The sequence below is a fragment of the Carassius auratus genome, chromosome 49 (genome assembly GCF_003368295.1).
Source record: "Carassius auratus strain Wakin chromosome 49, ASM336829v1, whole genome shotgun sequence".
NCBI lineage: Eukaryota > Metazoa > Chordata > Actinopteri > Cypriniformes > Cyprinidae > Carassius > Carassius auratus.
Genome location: NC_039291.1, coordinates 8,157,434 through 8,165,154, shown reverse-complemented (window position 1 = coordinate 8,165,154; position 7,721 = coordinate 8,157,434).

The window sequence follows — 7,721 nt, the reverse complement described above, 5'->3', positions numbered from 1 at the left end:
ATTGCTTCGAAACATGCCTGAGTTGATCGTGTTTATTTATGATTGAGACTGAAAGCAATCCATTGAAGCTATATTAAACAGGATTTACTGTGACAAGCTATTAGTTACATAATTGCATATAGATAAACAGCTTAATTTTATTATTATTATTATTATTAAAATATATTTTAAATAATGTGTTAACATTTTGTTTATTCATGTGTTTATATAAAATACAAGAATCTATATTTTGTGTAATACAACCAGTGTTTTTATGGTAGATTTTTATACTTGGTTGAAATATTTGGTTCAGTGTTTTTTACAGTATAGTGTCTCTGTCACCACACTGGGGCATAAGGACCCACACAGACTGCAGGGTGAGCACCCCCTGCTGGCCTCAATAACACCTTTTCCAGCAGCAACCTAGTTTTCTCAGGAGGTCTTTTTAAATAATGTATAATTTACATACATTTAACCAAAAAAATACATGTTGATAGTGAGAATTCAGAAAGTTCCCTCATGCACCTCAATCCAGTCCATTAGGTGGCAGTCATGTAATTTCAAACTGGCTGCCATCTGCTAATCAAATCAAAGCGTGCCGTAACAGATTTCAAATGCGCTACAGACAGTGACAAGTCCTGAGGGCAGCTAAAAAAATTTTTTTACAGGTAACGTTAATTAATAAAATATTACTATAAAAAGCGGCATATAATATACAAATCTGTGTACTTTTTTCACAGAGATTTCCCTTTATTTCACTAGTTCACGCTTACATATAATTAGCTGAGGTATGGTATGCGTATTTGGCGTGCTGTCCGGGGAAGGGCTCCGAGCTCGGGAATGGCCCGAACCTAGAGTACCCCCGCTTCCCCGTATATTATAAAGTGAACTTGAAGTGCTGATAAACCATCAATGGATAGAGGTAAGTCAGCGATATTTATACTATGGGATTGATTACTTGATTGTGGTCCACCTGTGTTGATTAGGCTAAGTATCTGAAGCGCTCCTCCCGAATCTTATTGATAATTACATTTCACTAGTTCACGCTTACATATAATTAGCTGAGGTATGGTATGCGTATTTGGCGTGCTGTCCGGGGAAGGGCTCTGAGCTCGGGAATGGCCCGAACCTAGAGTACCCCCTAAAAAGGCAAATGTACAAGAGGACAGCCGCCAGTTTAAAGAATGCCCCCCCAAAAAAGCAGATTACTGGCGGGGGCTGATTTGGTTTCTGAGAAGTCATCTCGTTGGCAGGCTGGAAGGGCCTACATACTCCGGAGGGAGCGACTTGGGCATTGGGAGAGTAGGCCCTACCGGCTGCAGCTAGTGAACTATGTGGTTGTTGGCGCCCGGTCGGTAGGGCTTGAGCCGATGTTCAACTGGAGCTTTTTGGCGTTGGAACGGTGAGCCCTACAGGGCGATGAGGAGGAGCAGCGTGGTTATGGTGCCCGACCGGGAGGACCCGAGTTGCCTCGACCGGAATAGGTCACGGTGTCGGTGTACGGGCCCTACTGGCTGATAGCCTCTGCTATTCAGTGGGTGAAGGGCCTAACGCTGACCGAGAGGGCCCATGAAGACTCCGACAGGAGATTGAGACTGGAGATTGGACGTCTGGGTTCTCTCGGTTTGGCAGATAAAAAGCTTTGGGCTGGCCGACAAGGAGGACTCTGGCGACATCCGAAGGGAGATCCCGACTCACGGCATCGGATGGATGAGACTCGCTTGCAGCCGGCAAGCATAGGCCCATCCGGGAGACTCTCGCCAGACGTTTGAAGGGAGCACATGCGACAGACGGGTAAGCCTCGGCGGACGGGGAGGGTTGGAAAGGAAAACCTGACTGGGAGGACTCTCACAGCATCCAAAGGGGCCTCTAACTCAGAACATCGAAAGGGTAAGCTTCGCCAGACGGGGTTAAAAGATGTGAGAGTAGCTGAGAGTTTTTTTTTTTTTTTTTTTTTTCGAAGCCCCGTTAGTGTTCGGCAAAAGCGTAACTTGCGGTATTGGATGGGTACATCTTGCCATCGGAGGGAAAATTTGTTTTGGCTGCGATGTACTCATTGGTGTTCGATAGGTAAATGTTGCTTTTTTTTTTTTTGGGTTAATCGGTCTTTTTTAATCGGGTAAGCTTCGCTGGTGGTCGGATGGAAAGTCCAAGATTGATTAAGTGGGAAAGCATCTGGCAGGATTTTAATACTTGCGATGTCATACGAGTAAGCTTTGCTGATAGTTGAACGGAGAAGGCAAAGGTTGGTTCAACCGGGAGCCCTCTTGCAACGCCTGGCAGGGAGTTCGATACTAAGGATGATTTGTTTGTCTACGAGGGTAGACGCTGTGAGGCTTACTTGAATAATTGTTTAGCAAATCCAATGAGCTGCTTCCGATAATGAGTCAGAAAAATCTTGGTGCAGTCATAGTGTCCGAAATTAAGCGTGCAAAAATAAATTGGATTTCCTGTGCCAGTGTACCCCAAATATTTGCCATGTATCGACAATGTGGTCATTGTCAGCACGTGAGATCGATGGTACATATCGACGATGTAATCATGCATGGGTGGAGTAAGAGAAAGATTTTTATACTGTCTGAGCTTACTATTTGCCATTTTGACCATGCAGGTGCACGAAAATAGCCTATGGAATCACCAATAATCGAAAAATATACTTTCGGACATACTGATACACTGGCACAGTGGGGAGAACGGGAAAGGCTCCTGTGGGAGCAGACACTGCTGCGGCAGTGGAGAGATACCGGAAAGGCTCCTGCGGGAGCAGACACTGCTGCGGCAGTGGGGAGAACGGGAAAGGCTCCTGCGGGAGCAGACACTGCTGCGGCGGTGAGGAGGTACAGGAAGGCTCCTGCGGGAGCAGACACTGCGCGGCAGTGAGGAGATACAGGAAAGGCTACTTGCTTCGGCTGCTGTATATGTTGGCTGTGGGAAGAGTAAAAAGGGTTAGAAAGATTTGATGGGGCAAGCTAAAAATGAATGGGTAGCCTACTGTTTTACCAGCTTAGCAATTTGTTGCCTGATTTGACAATTCCTCAAGCCTTGTCCACCTTATTATGTTCCTGTTGGAAAAGCATCTTTCCTCTCATTTGGCCTCCGGGCTCTTTAGACGGCCTCCCGAGTGGATACGTTTGGAATGCTGTTTTCACGTTGTATTATGGACTGTGGAAACAGAGGCTTTTGGAAACGATTGAGCATGTTTAGTCTTGTAAGACATTGTACCGAAAGACATGATTATAGCAGTAACATTAACCCCTTATCAGACACCCCCCATTTTTGGCATGGAGACAGAAATTACATACCCAAAATAAAGATGTTTCTGTTCATGATTCATTCTGACTAGATCCATGATCAACATTTGTCCACGAGCTAACACTTTGACGTTTACCGTTCAGGAATAGGAATAGTTTTCCTGACATGATGGAAAATTATCACTGGAATGATGTTTTATCGAAATATTTGTCAAATATAAAAGCCAAAGTCTTTAGACTTCAATTGATGCGCGGTTTATCCAGATCAAGTAAGAGAGTGATGTTTAACGTGCTGTGAAAGTGAAACGATAGTAGACTGGGGCCGTTGGCGATGCTTGCAGAAAATGGGTTAACAGCAGTTATGTGCTATTCGCTTCCAAGTGGTTTCTAAAGATATTTACTTGCCAGTTTTTCCGTATTACGGTCCTTAAAAGGCGACAGTAATTTTACTCACACTTGCTATCCTGCATCAAAACACGAGGGCAGATGCGTTTTAGATTAATTTTGAGTTTTGATTTGGTCCTACCAGAAGACTTGCATGGAAATTAAAATTAAAAATGAAATTAAGCATTTAGCAGATGCTTTTATCCAGAGACTTACAAGGTTTTTTTTTTTTTTTTTTTTTTTTTGGAACTTATGTCTGTATCATTTCGGTGAGGTTTAAACGTGCACAGTAAGGCGAATGTAAGGCGAATAATAATGCATTTTATTTGTAATGCGCTTTTCTTAAACCCAAAGCGCTACAGTAATAAAGTAATAAAAGAATAGAACAAAACACCAAAAGCAATACAACAATTCATTAAAGAAAGACAGTCTTGAATAAATGTGACTTAATCAACTTTTTAAAATCACCCAAAGTTGGTGCATATCTGACGTGCGGAGGAAGTACATTCCATAGCTTAGGGGCTTTATATGAAAAGGCTCTTTCCCCCATGGTCTTTAGCTCACATTATGGCTGGTGAAGTGAAAGAGAGTTAGTAGAGCGAAGAGAGCTTGATGGAATATAAGGACTGATGAGTTCACAAAGATACTTAGGTGCAGTCCCATGAAGTGCCTAGTATGTTAAGATAAGAAATTTAAAATCAATTCTCGCATTTACGGGAAGCCCGTGTAATTGTGAAAGAACCGGTGTAATGTGTTCACGAGGAGAAGTACAAGTGAGCACACGTGCGGCAGAATTTGTATATACTGAAGCTTGCTCAACGATTTAGCTGGAAGGCCTGAGAACAAGGCATTACAATAATCTAACCTAATGCCTTGGCTTCGTGGTTAAAAGTGGCATCATCATCCGACGGAACGTTGTATCTGTAGTCCAAATCTATGCGCAATCCACACCCCGGATCAGCGGGTGGCGCTAATGCACCTTTACACCGGTTTGCCAAAACCGCCATAAAACACTAGTAGAAGAAGACGGAACTACGTCATGACGTCGTTTAACAAACTTTAGCTGCGAAACTGCTTTTAGATGCAACACTTTAGATGCCAACCGCCGTAAAAATCCAATGAAGAAAAAGAAGAACCTGTTTTTAGCGTCTTCGCCTGGAAATGTATTGGTTAACGTCGCGCGGTCTGCGCCGCTAGAGGAAGCGGCCTCAAACTGCCACTCAGCCGGAACGCCGTGGTGAAAGACTGAGCCGCGGTGAAAACTGTTCAACCCAGGCTGGTTGGATTCTTTCTGCTGCAATCCAGCGCTCGACGAGAGCTCGGTCTCGGGCGGCATGATCGTGTATCGAGCGAGGCGAGCTCAGAGCTTGCACGGTCTATTGGCCACGATGTGTGGCTTGGCGAGGAGAGCAGCTGTCGCAATGACCCTTAATGCTGCTCAACGGCCATGTTTGGCTGGGTAGAAATGATCTCGGGTCCGGCAAAAGCAGCAGGTCTTATAAATCCCCTGTGTAGCACTCTTCGTTGGTACGAAAATTGGGTCTGTGATAAGGTGACTGACGAAGCGAACCAGCATGTTGATAAACCGTCAATGGATAGAGGTAAGTCAACGATATTTATACTATGGGATTGATTACTTGATTGTGGTCCACCTGTGTTGATTAGGAAGTATCTGACGCGCTCCTCCCGAATCTTATTGATAATTACATCTGATGACACTTGACAGAAGTTAGTTCTTTTCACAGCGATGAACATACCGGATTCAGAGTAAAGAAATACAAAACATCAACAGATGGGCATAAATACAATCATAAAGTCAAAACTTTATTGGCATAATTGTCAGGTGTTTATTTGCAAAATATATGGTAGGCTAGCAAATACTAGCATAGCTAATTATCCAAAACATTTAGTTAAAACGATAAACAAATTGAAAGGGGAAATAAGCATATATAACCAGAAATATAAATATATAGCTCTAATAAGTTAATGTAATAACAATACTAATATACAAATATTAAATTAAAGTTTTGCTTTCTGATCTGCTGGAAGGAACGTAGACAGGTATGTCCCTATCTTCTTCCTTAACCACCAGATCCAGCGCCCACTCTCGGGGGTTTGCGAGCCCGCGTTTGCGGTACTTTCTCCCCGATGAGAGGCGCGACTCACTGCCTGTCTTTCTCTGAGGAGATTGATGTGGAAGGCATCACCAGTTACACAAGCATATTATGCCTAATATTATAATAAGCAGCATTAATGAGGAGTGGAGTTCGCGTAGTCGGCTCTCGGGGGGCTGATTGTTCTTTTCTCACTGTTAAGTGCTCTGCTCTCGCCGGGCACCCTCCCAGGAGTGTGGATCTTGCTGTTGTAGTTGTGCTGCTGCTGAGGCATGGCGGCGACTGCGATCGCAGGAATCGCACATGGCGAACAGGTTGGAGACAGCTTGTCCAATCTCCACCCATGTTCACTAGATCGTGTTCACTAGGGGTTAAGACTTAACGTCGAGTCGATCCTCACTGCAGTCGCGAGAGTGAGAGAAGGCCAGTCACTCACTGTCAAGCAGTCTCTGAGATTGCTCGGTCTGATGTCAGCTGTGTCCGACGTAAATACGCGGTGGTGCCTACGTGCCTTAGACGTGGACAAAACCTTGGTTCTTGTCTCAGGGCATAATGCTAGTGACAGACGCATCCCTCACCGGCTGGGGTGAGGTCATGGGTGGCCATCCTGCCCACAGTCTGTGGAGTGGCCACCATCTGACATGGCATATCATCTGCCCGAGGATGCTGGCCGTGCTTCGAGCACTATATTACTTTCTCCCAGACCTAAGAGGTAACCATGTGTTGCTGCACACCGACAACACAGCACTCTCCCCTCTGGCTTCCTCTGACTCATCCAGCTCCACTGGGGCTGGACACCATGGTACAGACAGAGGCTTCTTCTGTAAATTTTTCCCCTGATTGCTCTGCTCCCGGGAGTTCTGGATAGAGTGCGTCGGGACGGAGTCCGGCTGCTGTTAGTAGCCCCGTTCTGGCCAGGCCGGGTATGGTTCCTGGGCCTGATTTCTCTTTTTGACGGAACTCCATGGGAGGTACCCGTTAGGAGAGACCTCCTCTTGCAGGCGAGGGGTGCGCCCCCACATTGAGCTTAAAGGCTGTAGGTGTGGTCTCAGAGGAGGCACAACTCTTAGCTTCCGTTCTCTCAACCGAGGTTGTTGAGACAGTTCTCCAATCCAGAGCTCCCTCTCGGTGTCAGTGGGCAGAAACCCTCTGGTTACATCTTTCCTCCATGGTGTGCTGAGGCCTCCGGCCAGAAGAAGCTTATGCTAAGCGGTGATAAGGATGTTATCCTAAGTCTCGAGTCCTCTGATCTCCCCTCTCTTGGGGGTCAAGACTCACTCCTTCTGAAGTCTGGACATTGGACGGGTTGTCCCTGATTACTGTCAGGATCCTGTCTCTTTCTCTTGTTTTAGCTGTCCTCTTCCACACTAGGCAGAGATTTGAAGTCTGGCGGCATGGGCATTCTCGTTCCCCAAACGTTCTTGACATACGTAACCTCAGATGTTTATTGTTACTAAAAATGTTTTATCCATCTACATTTTGGTCCAAAATTATTATTATTTTTTACTTTATTCAGCATTGTCTTCTCTTCCGGGTCTGTTGTGAATCCGCGTCCGATGCTGCTGACGGCGCCGTGCATCAGCAGTGTCACTGCAGTGTCATGAATTGCAGTCCATAAGGGCTAGACGCAGGGTGGATGGGACGCAACTTTTCTCTTCTGGAGAGTGGCAGCATGGATTTGGAAGTCGAGTGCCCACTGGATGGGAGACATGAAGACTGGACTCTGGTTCCTCTGTGGTTGGATCAGGCTGGTGTAGGCAGGAAAATGTGTCCACTTTGACGTTCTTACTCCCCGGTAAGTGAACACAAATTGGAAGAGGGGTCAAGTTTAGAGCTCAGTGACCCTGCCTAGGGTTAAGACACTTGGCTTCTCAGAGGTACTGCAAGTTTTTGTGGTCTGTGATCATTTCAATGGATGTTGGGCACCCTCTAACCAATTCCGCCACTCTTCCATGGTGAGCTTGGTGGCCAGCAACTCCTGATTTCCACCGTC